The following is a 15,099-nucleotide window of genomic DNA, read 5'->3' on the forward strand; positions in this document are numbered from 1 at the left end:
GTTGTGGGCAAATATCAGCTACAGCTGGGACAGCTAAGAGCGGAAGTACTTAGGCTGGCTGGACATCTTTCTGTCTCTTTCTCTCGTGCTCTTCCTCTCACTCACTTTTCATGTAGTATCAGGGTTTCTTCATAAGTTCTCTTAGTTGGGCGAGTTTGGGGCTTCCTCACAACATGACAGCCTCAAAGCAGGAAGCCTCTTTACAGTTTCAATAAAATATCTGACATTATTTTAATTCTGAGCGGCATACAGTAATACTTTGGCAAGTATTCTTTCGTCTAAATATACAAATCTGTAGGAGCTTCAGTTTAAAAATCTTGAATTAGAGTTATGTATGTTAGTCTGCTACTCTAAGACACAAACCCTCAGCTCACCTCCACCTTTTCTGTTTGTATAACCTTCAAAAATTTATCTAACTTCATTAGGCCTAAATTTCCTCACTTGTAAATTACAAATAAAAATAGTATCTCACAGAGTTATTGTGAATGTAATGCATGTCAGTCTTAACAATAACATCAAGTAACAGATGTTTGAATGTACAGGTGAGGAATCCAAGGTACATGGTAATGGGTCATTATATATGAATATAATAAACAAGGCTCAGAAAGATTAAATAATTTGACCCAGATCATATAGAGAGCAACTGAAAGAGCCAGTCATGAACGGTTATTTTATTTGTTTGCCTGTTTGTTCACTTTAAAGCTTAGATTCTTAGACTTTGGAAAAACTGTTTGTAAATTGGTGCCTTAATAATAGAGCTGAGGGAATTGGGGAGCGATTGTTAAAGAGTACAGACTTGCAACTGAAGATGAATTAGTTATGGAGAGCTAACGCACAGCATAGAGATTATAGTCAAAAACGCTGTATTATATATATATATTGAAAATATACAAAATTTAGTGTTTGCTAAAACAGTAGATTAAATGTTCTCACCACAAAAAAGAAATGAGAATTATGTAAAATGTTGGCAGTGTTAGCTAAAGCTGTGGTGGTCATCATACTGCAATATATAAAGGTATCTAATCAGCACGTTGTGAACCTTAAACGTACATGGTTATATGTCAGTTGTATCTCACTAAAAAATAATGGGGCTGGGAATGGGAAATAAACCATAAATGGAGGATTTTAAGAATACATCACAGCACTTTTGAAAAATGAGCCATCAGTATGGTACATAATTATTTATAAATACCCTTTTGGTCAAGCCAAATAATGAAAAAATCTGACCATGTCTTTGGGTTTCATCATCTCTACGTTATTTAGGCAGCACTATCTAGATCAAATCCACATAGAAGTGAGTCCCAGTAATGATAACAACAATAATAATAGCTAACAATCATTGAATATATTCCGTGTTACTTTTTTTTCAGGCATTATTTGAATAGTATTGCATATTTTAACTCACTTAAGTTTTACCATAACTCTATGAGGTAAGTTACAATAATTATTCAAATTTTATAGGTGAGGGAACTGAAACCCAGATCTGTTAAATAATGTACAAATATCACAAAGTTAATTAGCAAGGAATGTGTTGCAAGTCTAAACTGTTCAGCTCTGGTTCCTGCTCTGAACCATTACATAACAAATTATGCCCAGATACAACAGAAACATCTTCAAGCATGAACAAAGAATAAGACCCTTCTTTAGTCTTCCATTCTATACTTTGAGGCACAAGTTAATGAAAGAATCACTCCTTATAAATTTGAAGATAGCTAACATGGTTCCTTGCACCTGACTGTACCTGAACTGCTTTACAATGTGCTTCATCAGTGTGCATTGTAGAAATCTTGCCTGATCACTACCTGGGGAGCAGTCTTACTGATTCAATGCACATGCCTTCTTTATCTGAAATCTCCCACAGTTTCTGTGTAGGCTCAAGTTAAATAAATCTTAGGTCTCTCTGATGAATGACCACGGTTCCAACCATGGTTAGACCATGGTTCTAAAAATGACTATGTGAGCTTAAAATATGAGTCCAGACAAGTTTGTAAATTTAAGATTCATAATATCATGGTATCAGTATTTCTGTGTGATGGTATAACTGCCTGCTTGACTGCATAAATACTCAAGGGTGCATCTAACAGGTTTCCAAGTTAATTATATCCACAGAATACCCAGGGTGGGGATGGAAATCCATACGCTTCCACCCTTAGTGTCTAGCTACCCTGTAATTGTCCAAGGACATTAAAATGTTTGTTACAATGGTGAGTAGTACGTACACACATGCCTACATAATAATAAATTATTTCAGCAGCTCAGAGTGGCCCAAAATAATCATATTAGGACAGATTAATAGGTTAAAGAGTGAGAGTACAAGAATTTCCCCAAGAGTAACATAGAATAAAAAAATCATTTGTAATGAAAATTGAGTTTAAATATGAATTTAGTTCCCTAGAACAGCATAACTGAAATATTCCTATATGATCTAATTTTAGCCATTCTTCCCACATTACTTAAAATCCCTGCGGAGAGTTAGTAATTTAAATCCAAAATGTCAATGATTAGACAAAATTTATGTAGTGATTTTTTTCTTTTTTTCTCTTAGAGACCAAAGCCACCCACCCCCATTTGTTTTTTTTCCCCCCTGCAAAGAATATTTGCTTTGAGAAACAATGAAACACTGGATTTTTGAAGCTGTAAGTTTTCTATAATTTATTTATCTTGAATATGAAAAGTTAAAGGAGTTGAGAATTTTTAAATTGACTTTAAGAATTTGAGGAATAATGATAATACTAGTGAGAATTATATGGACAATACTAAAAGAAGATTTTACAGTTTCTATGAAGTCTAAATAAGAATATACCTTACATGACAGCTGAACTACCTGAAAGTTAATACAGTTTGATTGTTGCTAAATATTGGAATGGATGTCTCAAACAGTTTGCAGAATTTTTCCTTTTCACAGGATGTAAAAAAAACAAAAAAAAGATCCAATTAGCACTTAATTCAAAGTTTCCCTTGATCCTCCTTTTTTTGGGGCTCGTAGTCATATTGCCAGTATAACTTTGACTGATTGACTCTTAATTCATCCACCACTACTCTTTTTTTGGCTGTGAGTGGTATTCTTAAGTCAAACAATGTGTTCTTAAACTTTTAAAGCACAGATTTGCAATAATTAACCTTTAATTGAGTACACAAGAGAAAATAATTCTGCTTTACTGTCAACTTGTTGGGTATACCATCATGATAATGTGCTCTGACAAGAATCGTATCCAGTAAATGCTAAAAACAAAGCTGTATTATCGTGCCCTCCTTGTAATAATTTAACCTTACCCAAACAGAGGGGTCAAGCCTTTATGCTTGGCTCCTGGGAGGTAATCTCTAACCCCTGAAAAAATTGTCCTTGTCTGTCTGGGAGCCTTGAGTCGACCAGATGTAACAACGTGAATTAGGATGTATTGGAGGTGTTAGGTCACATGGTATTGGCTCAGCTTACAAAGGGGTTAGAGACTGAAGTGAGCCACATGGCCAGCCAACCAGGTTTATATGATCAAGCGGCAATGAAGACTCTGGACAGCAAGGCTCAGGAGAACTTCCCTGCTTACAAATCCTCCATGCACGTTGTTACAAATCAGTGTTGGGAACGTAATGCTGTTTATGACTCCATGGTAGGAGAACAACAGGAAGCTCCACAATTGAAACTTTCCTAGAATCTGCCCCATACATCCCTTCTCTTGGCTGATTTTAATCTGTTTCCTTTCCTTTCAATAAACTGTAACTGCAAACAGAGCAGCTTTCAATGAGTTCTGTGAGTCCTTCTAGCAAATTATTGAACTTCAGGTTTTGGGAGACCCTTGACCTTACAACTGGTGTCAGAAATTAGGGTAATCTTGTGGACTATTCTTTCTCAAACTCTGCAGCCTCCTACTCACAAAGGGTCAGAAATACTAACAACAAATGTTTCTTATTATGCTGATGCAATGTTACAGTGAAATCCCTTTTACCAGGTGACCATGAAAATTCTCTTTGAAGAGACATGTGTAGTCAAGGAATGAAAGAAATGGCCTTTCTCTTATTGATTCCATTATCTGAAACCACACAGAGATTATTTTTTAAATGCTGTGATCAATAGAGTTTAAACAAACACACAGTAACTTCCTAATATAGTTCTAAAATGAAACTCTAATGAAAACACACCTGTGGCTAATATAATCTTGCCATAAGAATTTATAAAAATCTTACAAGAATATACAATGGAGAAAAGACAGCCTCTTCAATAAGTGGTGCTGGGAAAACTGGATATGACATATACAGATATCTATAATTATAGATAGAAATACAAGGCACAGGATACCTTTACTCCTCATCATCACCAATAGTTGCTATCTCTTGTCGTTTATCTTTTTTATGATAGTCATTCTAAGAGTTGTGAGGTGATACCTCCTGGTTTTAATTTGCATTTCCCTGATGATTAGTGATGTTGAGCACCTTTTCATATACTTGTTCACCATTTGTACGTCTTCTTTGAAAAATGTCTCTTAAGTTCCTCTGCCTGATTTTTAATCAGCTTGTCTTTTCTTGCCTTTGACTTGTATGAGTACTTTATATATTTTGGAAAGCAACCCCTTATCAGATATATGGTATGTAAATGTGTTCTGTGATTTTATAGGCTGCCTTTTCATTATGTTGATAATTTCTTTTGCTCTAAAGAAGCTTTTTCCTAATAAAAGTACAGGATCAGATAGCTTCGCTGGTGAACTCTACCAAACATTGAAGAAGAATCAATACCAAGTCTTCTCAAACTCCTTCAATAAATTGAAGAGGAGGGAACTCTTCCAAACTCATTTTATGAGGCCAGTATTACATTAATACCAAACCAAGTTAAGGACACTACAGAAAAAGAAAATCTAGGCCAATATCCACAATAAACATACATGCAAAAGTCATTAACAGAATATTAGCAAACCAAATTCAAAAGTACATTAAAAGAATCATATGCCATGATCAGGTGGAACTTATTCCAGGTGTGCAGGGATGTTTTAGCATATGCAAATAATTCAGTGATATACTACATTAATGAAATGAAAGATATAAATGATATAATCATCTCAATAGATGTAGAAAAAGCATTTGGCAAAATTCAACATCCATTCATTATAAAAACTATCAACATTTAGAGAAAAGCTAACATCTGTCCTTCTCAAAATCTTTCAAAATATAGCAGAGGGAGGAACACTCCCAAACTCATTCTACAAGGCTACCGTCACCCTGATACCAAAATCAGACAAAGATGTCACAAAGAAAGAAAACTACAGGCCAATATCACTGATGAACATAGATGCAAAAATCCTCAACAAAATACTAGCAAATAGACTCCAACAGCACATTAAAAGGATCATACACCATGATCAAGTGGGGTTTATCCCAAGAATGCAAGGATTCTCCAATATACTTAAATCAATCAATGTGATACACCATATAAAAAACCATATGATCATCTCAGTAGGTGCAGAAAAAGCTTTTGACAAAATTCAACACCCATTTATGATAAAAAACCCTCCAGAAAGTAGGCATAGGAGAACTTACCTCAACATAATAAAGGCCATATCTGACAAACCCACAGCCAACATGGTTCTCAATGGTGAAAAACTGAAACCGTTTCCACTAAGATCAGGAACAAGACAAGGCTGCCCACTCTCACTGCTGTTATTCAACATTGTTTTGGAAGTTTTAGCCACAGCAATCAGAGAAGAAAAAGAAATAAAAGGAATCCAAATCAGAAAAGAAGAAGTAAAGCTGTCACTGTTTGCAGATGACATGATACTATACATAGAGAATCCTAAAGATGCTACCAGAAAACTACTAGAGCTCATCAATGAATTAGGTAAAGTAGAAGGATACAAAATTAATGCACAATCTCTTGCATTCCTATATACTAGTGATGAAAAATCTGAAAGTGAAATTAAGGAAACACTCCCATTTACCATTGCAATGAAAAGAAAAAAATACCTAGGAATAAACCTACCTAAGGAGATGAAAGACCTGCATGCAGGTCATTGGTGGCCCATGTAGAGCCTCATAGAGGAAATAAACTCTATCTCTCACCATTGGTTTAATCCTTTCCATATAACCCTTGAGTTTTTGTAATTCACCTTCAATGTCTGTTTCCAGAGTGAGTTATATAGATTTGTACTGGTTAGCCAAAACTCTGAACCTCTCAGAGAAGCCACCAAAGTCAGAAACAAGATCGCACATCCTGAGTCCACTCCGAGCAGCTTTGGAAGAATAAACTGGGCCAGTGTCCTTTTCTGTGGTACCCAGAATTTTTCCTGCTTGTTCTTGTCTCTGTTGTTCCTGGATGCCATCAGCTGCTTGGTGAAAATCAAATACAACATGAGCTCTATCAGATATAATAAGACTTTTTCCCCAGCCTTCCAGACCTTTTCCTTTTTGAACATTTTTTTTCTGCTTCCTCAGACAATCCAGGTAGATGAATTACCACACCATTTGCAATGAATGCAGTAACATTTGGATTTACCACTAGGTCAAAGATGAAAATTATACTCCAGGGCTTCCCTGGTGGTGCAGTGGTTGAGTCCACCTGCCAATGCAGGGGACACGGGTTCGTGCCCCAGTCCGGGAAGATCCCACATGCTGCGGAGCGGCTAGGCCTGTGCGTCTGGAGCCTGTGCTCTGCAACGGGAGAGACCACAACAGTGAGAGGCCTGCGTACTGCAAAAAAAAAAAAAAAAAAAAAAAAGGAAGTTATACTCCACAGAATCTACAACTGTATGGCCAACATTATTTTCTCCCTGGCAGCGGTGCATGATGTCAGCAGCCTGCATCAGCAGATCGACCACCTTTCCCTCGTCACCCCACTGCACACCGAGCACCACCGTCACCCGCTTCCTTCCGGACCGCGCCCTTGGACACCTGCAGTTGCTGTTGGGCAAGGAGGATGCCGCCAGGTTGGTCTTGGCGAATGCCATGGCTCCACAGACACAAGGAGAGCCCGGAGGGGACACGGGTGGCTGGGAGTGCATGAACTGGGCTGCTCTCAAAGGTTTGTTTTAAATAACATAATTTTAAATCAACCTGATGCCATAAAGAACATCTGCTGAAAGCAAGACAACATTTAATTTGGCCTCATAGGTCTTATTCATCGAATATTAATGAATTGTTGGTTTCTTCATGTAACATACTGGAATATATGAAACTCCAAGAAAATGTCAGTTGTATGTCTGTTTGGACTTTAAGGGTGTTATAGTATCTGGGAACAATTTTTATCTACATTCTACCTGAGTGAACCTTTTACTGAAAATAAATAAATAAATAATGAGTTCCCCTATAATGACTACAGGTTATGGACATTCTTTATAAGAGTGCGGACCATCTAAAGGAAGAACCCAGATCAGATTCATCCCTATAATCTAGTTGATACCAACATATATTTTCAAAAATAGTGTTTTCAATAAATTCATTCAGTTCTGAATGAATGAATAAATAAAGGAAAGGGGAAAAAATTAATCGTGCTCTTTGGCATTCTGACAAGCAAACATATGATGAGGAACAAGAATATGTTACTTGTACAGTAAATATGAAATAGTTGATTTTTTGTTTCATCATTTTGGCAGGAAAACAAATTTAACCTTTGAACTTTTATTTGTTTTAAAAATGAAGCATACTTTGAAGTTGGTAGACACTGCAGTGGTAAAGACATTAGTAAATAGAATTTGAACAAGCTAAGGACTTACTGATTTAATAAATGGAGCTTCGTTACAGTAGGTGGAACTGAAGGTCTCCACACTAATGCTGTTTGATGAAGAACAATGGAAAAGTAGACACAAACATTGTTAGATAGGAGTATACCTTTCAGTCCTTCATGTATAGGGTATTCTATTAAAAATTCAGTGAGGAGACCTTCAAGATGGCAGAAAAGTAAGATGTGGAGATCACCTTCCTCCCCATAAATACATCAGAAGTACACCTACATGTGGAACAACTCCTACAGAACACCTACTGAACAGAAGACCTCAGACTTCCCAAAGGACAAGAGACTCCACACGTACCTGGCCATGTGGCTGACAGGGTCTTGGTGCTCTGGTCAGGTGTCAGCCCTGTGCCTCTGAGGTGGGAGAGCCGAGTTCAGGACATTGGTCCCCCAGAGACCTCCCGGCTTCACGTAATGTCAAATGGCAAAAGCTCTCCCAGAGATCTCCATCTCAACGCTAAGACCCAGCTCCACTCAACGACCAGCAAGCTACAGTGCTGCACACCCTATGCCAAACAACTAGAAAGACAGGAACACAACCCCACCCATTAGCAGGGAGGCTGCCTAAAATCATAATAAGGTCACAGACATGCCAAAACATACTACCGGATGCGGTCCTGGCCGCCAGAAAGACAAGATCCAGCCTCATCCACCTGAATACAGGCACTAGTCCCCTCCACCAGGAACCTACACAACCCCCTGAAACAACCTTAGCCACTGGGGACAGACACCAAAAACAACGGGAATTACGAACTTACACACTGTGAAAAGGAGACCCCAAACACAATAAGTTAAGCAAAATAAGAAGACAGAGAAACACACAGCAGCTGAAGAAATAAGGTAAAAACCCACCAGACCAAACAAATGAAGTGAAAATAGGCAGTCTACCTGAAAAAGAATTCAGAGTAATGGTAGTAAAGATGATCCAAAATCTTGGAAATAGAATGGAGAAGATACAAGAAATGTTTAACAAGGACCTAGAAGAACTAAAGAGCAAACAAACAATCATGAACAATACAATAAATGAAATTAAAAATACTCTAGATGGGATCAATAGCAGAATAACAGGCAGAAGAACAGATAAGTAACCTGGAAGATATAATAGTGGAAATAAGTACTGCAGAGTAGAATAAAGAAAAAAGAAAGAAAAGAATAGAGGACAGTCTCAGAGACTTCTGGGACAACATTAAATGCATCAACGTTCGAATTGTAGGGGTCCCAGAAGAAGAAGAGAAAAAAAAGAGTGAAAAAATATTTGAAGAGATTATAGTTGAAAACTTCCCTAATATGGTAAAACAAATAGTTAATCAAGTCGAGGAAGCTCAGAGTCCAATAAATGATAAGTCCAAGGAGAAACATGCCAAGACACATATTAATCAAACTATCAAAAATTAAATAGAAAAAATACTAAAAGCAGCAAGGGAAAAACAACAAATAACATACAAGGGAATCCCCATAAGGTTAATAGCTGATCTTTCAGCAGAAACTCTGCAAGCCACAAGGGAGAGGCAGGACATATTTAAAGTGATGAAAGGGAAAACCCTACAAACAGGATTACTCTACCCAGCAAGGATCTCATTCAGATTTGACAGAGAAATTAAAACCTTCACAGACAAGACAAAGCAAAGAGAATTCACCACCAAAGCACCTTTACAACAAATGCTAAAGGAACTTCTCTAGGCCGGAAACACAAGAGAAGGAAAAGACCTACAATAACAAACCCAAAACAATTAAGAAAATAGTAATAGGAACACACATATCGATAACTACCTTAAATATAAATGGATTAAATGCTCCAACCAGAAGACATAGACTGGCTGAATGGATACAAAAACTAGACCTGTATATATGCTGTCTACGAGAGACCCACCTCAGACCTAGGGACACATACTAACTGAAAGTGAGGGGATGGAAAAAGATATTCCATGCAAATGGAAATCAAAAGAAAGCTAGATTAGCAGTTCTTCTATCAGACAAAATAGACTTTAAAATAAAGACTATTACAAGAGACAAAGAAGGACACTACATAATGATCAAGTTATCAGTCCACAAAGAAGATATAACAATTGTAAATATTTATGCACCCAACATAGGAGCACATCAATACATAAGGCAAATGCTAACAGCATAAAAAGGGAAATCAACAGTAACACAGTCATAGTAGGGGACTTTAACATCCAAGCTTCACCAACGGACAGATCATCCAAAATGAAAATAAGTAAGGAAACACAAGCTTTAAGTGACACATTAAACAAGATGGACTTCATTGATATTTATAGGGCATTCCATCCAAAACCAACAGAATACACTTTCTTCTCAAGTGCTCATAGAACATCCTCCAAAAGAGATCATATATTGGGTCATAAATCAAGACTTGGTAAATTTAAGAAAATTGAAATCATATTAAGTATCTTTTCTGACCACAATGCTATGAGACTAGATATCAATTACAGGGAAAAATCTGTAAAAAATTACAAACACATGGAGATTAAACAATACACTATTTAATAACCAAGAAATAACTAAAGAAATCAAAGAGAAATCAAAAAATACCTAGAAAAAAATGACAATGAAAACACGAAGACCCAAAACCTATGGGATGCAGCAAAAGCAGTTCTAAGAGGGAAGTTTATACCAATACAGTCCTACCTTAAGAAACAGGAAACATCTCAAATAAACAACCTAACTTTGCACCTAAAGCAATTAGAGAAGGAAGAACAGAAAACCCCCAAAGTGAGCAGAAGGAAAGAAATCATAAAGATCAGATCAGAAATAAATGAAAAAGAAATGAAGGAAACGATAGCAAAGATCAATAAGACTAAAAGCTGGTTCTTTGAGAAGATAAACAAAATTGATAAACCATTAGCCAGACTCATCAAGAAAAAAAGGGAGAAGACTCAAATCAATAGAATTAGAAATGAAAAAGGAGAAGTAACAACTGACACTGCAGAAATACAAAGGGTCATGAGAGATTACTACAAGCAACTCTATGCCAATAAAATGGACAACCTGGAAGAAATGGACAAATTCTTAGAAATGCACAAACTTCCAAGACTGAACCAGGAAGAAATAGAAAATATGAACAGACCAATCACAAGCACTGAAATTGAAACTGTGATTAAAAATCTTCCAACAAACAAAAGCCCAGGACCAGATGGCTTCACAGGCGAATTCTGTCAAACATTTAGAGAAGAGCTAACACCTATCCTTCTCAAGCTCTTCCAAAATATAGCAGAGGGAGGAAAACTCCCAAACTCATTCTACAAGGCCCCCATCACCCTGATACCAAAACCAAAGTTGTCACAAGGAAAGAAAACTACAGGCAATCCCACTGCTGGGCATATACCCTGAGAAAACCATAATTCAAAAAGACTCATGTATCACGATGCTCATTACAGCTCTATTTACAATAGCCAGGACATGGAACCAACCTAAGTGTCTATCGACAGATGAATGGATAAAGAAGATGTGGCACATATATACAATGGCATATTACTCAGCCATAAAAAGAAATGAAACTGAGTTATTTGTAGTGAGGTGGATGGACCTAGCGTCTGTCATACAGAGTGAAGTAAGTCAGTAAGAGAAAAACAAATACCGTATGGTAACACATATATATGGAACCTAAGGAAAAAAAAGATTCTGAAGAAGTTAGGGGCAGGACAAGAATAAAGATGCAGACAGAGAGAATGGACTTGAGGACATGGGGAGGGGGAAGGGTAAGCTGGGAAGAAGTGAGCGAGTGGCATGGACTTTTATATACTACCAAATGTAAAATAGATAGCTAGTGTGAAGCAGCCCCATAGCACAGGGAGATCAGCTCAGTGCTTTGTGACCACCTAGGGGTGTGGGATAGGGCAGGTGGGAGGGAGACGCAATTGGGAGGAGATATGGGGATATATTTATATGTATAGCTGATTCACTTTGTTATAAAGGAGAAACTAACATACCACTTTAAAGCAATTATACTCCAATAAAGATGTTAAAAAAATAAAATAAAGAGAGTGACAATGTGGAAAAAAAAAGTTCAGTGAGCTATGCACATAATTAGCCATTCCTCCTGTCACAGTGAATCTCCTTTGTGAACACTCTGATGCGCCTTGACATGGAGTGCTCGAGCTGGGTGGCTTGCCTTTAAATAAGGATCTACTGGCTAATTCGCATTAACTTTTCTTGGATTTCTGATAGTTTCAGAGACACTCCTTTTTAAGAAGCTGCTTCTGAAGATAAGAGATTCCCCTGTTTCAGATATTGCTTTTCAGTGGAGGGGTTTTGGAAATGTCAGGTGGAATTTCTTATTTTCACAATGTCTCTCCTTTCATTCCATGCAGTGGGGTACAGAGATGAGGTGACTAGGAATGCTAAACATCCTTGACTGCACAGGATATTCTTGCTCAGTAAATAATTGTCCTGCCCAAAATGTAGATAATGTCTGTGGTAACTAGCCTCCAGGATGGCCCCAGATATTCCCCACCTCATGGTGTTCACAGATGTGTATTCCCATCTCACATTATACCAGGATTGATCTGTGTGATCAACAGAATATGGAAGAAGAATTGGTACATCACTTCCAGGATTAGGTTATAATATACACTGCCTTCTTTCTTGGTTGTACATTGTTTCTCTCTCTGTCTCCCACATACCTTGCTCTGGAGGAAGCCAGTTGCCCTGTCGTTGGATATTCGGTTTGCATAAGGTTACGTCCACAAGTCAAGGAACTAATGTCTGTAGCCAGTAGCTAATAAGGAACTAAGGTCTGACAACAGCAATGTGAGTGAGCTGGGAAATCTGTCTTCTGGTCCCAGTGGAGCACTCATATGACTGCCATCCCATCCAACAGCTTTATGGCAATTTCATGCAAGACCCTGAACCAGAACCAGTTCACGTAAGCCTCTCCCAGATTGCTGACCCTGGGAAATTTTGAGATAAATGATTCTTTATTTAATCTGATAAATTTTGAGATGATTTGTTATGCAACATTAGATAACTAATACAATGTCCCTGCTGACAGGTCTGGTGGCAAATATTTTATTTATCTGAAAAATCTCATATATGGATACTTAGTCTAGTTGTTTTCTGTACAAAACCTAAAATACTGTCTCCTGACAAGTAAAATTTTGGTTCTTTTTATGTGATCTTATATTTAGTATAGCTTATAAATGATGTCATGTGGAATACTTCATAGTCTATTTTTTTTAACCATGCTGTAATATTTTATAATGTATATATATGTTATTACACCGTATTTTGAAATATTAAATTTTCTGTGTGGTATTTGGATGAATTATTGGATATTGGCCCATGTTAATTGTTAGTCTCCCACATATCCAATTTAAAACCTTTCTCATTGGTGGTATAAATTGCCATGGATTGGATATTTAAAAATTAATTGAATCATTGGCAGGACAGGAAAAAGAGTATGAAACCATCCCACTTCATATAGACCTGAAATTCATCTCTTTAGTGTTCAGTAAATGGTTGAGAAATATCACCTGTGTTTGAAAAATCTCTTACTTATTTATCCTATTTAAATATTCAGGTATCAACATGTAGTTGATAACCACATTGATTAAAATTATATTCATGGAGATAACAGTGGAAAATTTTCCTGTATTTATAATAACTTTTCAGATCAGTACCATGAGGGGAGACACAATAATCTGTGTCTCAATATTTCCCTCTGTGGCTCAGAAATGTAAAAATTTACATGGCCTGTTTTTGTGGGTGAAGTTCACCTTCACTTTTACTCTTTGGATTGATCTTGTCCCTGGCTGAGTCTAGGAAAAGGAGGGATATGAGAGGTTTTTGTAAATTAAAAAAGAAAAACAAGTCAAAATAAAGTAAAAAATAATTGATATAATGAGTTACAGTAAAGACTCTATGAATAATTATATATAACAAGATAATCATCCACCAACATTGGCCAGTAATGTGTAATCAGGAAAAGGCTGATAATTTTAAGTTTTATCCTGACATACTTGGTCCTATGTGTATGAATTCTGATTTTATGATACTCACACACAGAATTCAAGTCTTGAATGATTTGGGGGCTGTAGTATTAAAGTACTTGGTCTTCTACAACAACATCAGTTTACTGAATACTTTGCGTCAGGTGCTGTTGTAAGCACTGGAGACACTGACAATGAACAAAGACCAAAAAAGTCCCTGTCCTCATTATTGTATCTAGTGTGATAAGACAGTCAATACATAAATGAACAGTGTCTCCCCAAAATTCACATCTATCTGGAACCTTGAGATGTGACCTTATTTGGAAAATAGGGCCTTTGCAGATGTAATTAAGTAAAGATAAGATCACACTGGATTAAAGTTGGCCCTAAAGCCAGTGATGTGTGTCCTTAGAAGAAGAGTAGAGGACACACAGAGAGAGACAGAGAGAAGGGATGAGGTGAAGATGGAGAGAGACTGGTGTGTTTCATGCACGGGGGTGCTGCTAGTTTAAACAGAGTAGTAGAAAGGCATGAATGATGAAGTAACATTGAGTGAAATTATTTATTTGTCTTCTTCCTAAGTCTGGACATTACACATTCAACTCTGTATTAAGACCCTTTTCTTCCATCGGTAGCCAGGGCAATTTGAGGTGATAGTAGCAAAGACAGATCTCTTATCCACTGTCTGGGCTTCTAGTCATCTCAGTTATACAGAATGCAAGAGAAAATATAAATTGGTTACAAAATTTGTAATATTAAAAAATTGTTACCAAAGATGACATATACTTTTATTTCAAAAGACATTTAGTCTGATACAATGGAATTATTTGCTAGTTTAATAAATTTTGTGAGCTTGTACATGGTATTAAAGAAAACAACCTAGAGACTAGAGGCAGAGCCTGTGCAAAGCTGATGTAGTGAGAAGAGATAATGGATAACAAGGGTACATAGAGACAGTGATAAAGTACCTACTGCCTATTCAGTGCAGACACAGGCACAAATAACTATATGCATCCAGGTAGAACCTGAGAACAACACTCGATTAAAGTTATATATAAAAGTTTTTTATATATTGGGGTGGCCAAAAAGTTCGTTCGGGTTTTTTCATAACATATCTTTAAACTGGTTGATTCACTCTTTATTTCCTCCTTACTTTCTTCATTCATTGAAAAAATCCCTGGCAAATCAAATGTCTAATATATATTACCTTACAATACATAAGCTTGTGGTTTTACAGTCATGGGCTTACAGGATTAGAGTTATACATTAGAGGTTAGTGTACTATAATATGTTCTTTATTATTTAAAGTACCATGAGATAAGAAAAAGAGTAATCAGTGTGGTCTGTATTGTTCTTGGAAGGTATCACAAGGCACTGATATTTGATCTGAATATCTCAGGATATGTGAGCTAGCCTGTAGGACTGGGTATACGCAAATTA

At 36.8% G+C, this 15,099-nt stretch overlaps 1 pseudogene; it reads right to left on the minus strand.

Annotated features, from left to right (window-relative positions):
* Positions 1–5,961: 5,961 nt before the first annotated feature.
* Positions 5,962–6,944, minus strand: LOC132529946 (adenylosuccinate synthetase isozyme 2-like; annotated as a pseudogene).
* Between the last annotated feature and the right edge of the window lie 8,155 nt (positions 6,945–15,099).

The sequence above is a fragment of the Lagenorhynchus albirostris genome, chromosome 11 (genome assembly GCF_949774975.1).
Source record: "Lagenorhynchus albirostris chromosome 11, mLagAlb1.1, whole genome shotgun sequence".
Taxonomy (NCBI): Eukaryota; Metazoa; Chordata; class Mammalia; order Artiodactyla; family Delphinidae; genus Lagenorhynchus; species Lagenorhynchus albirostris.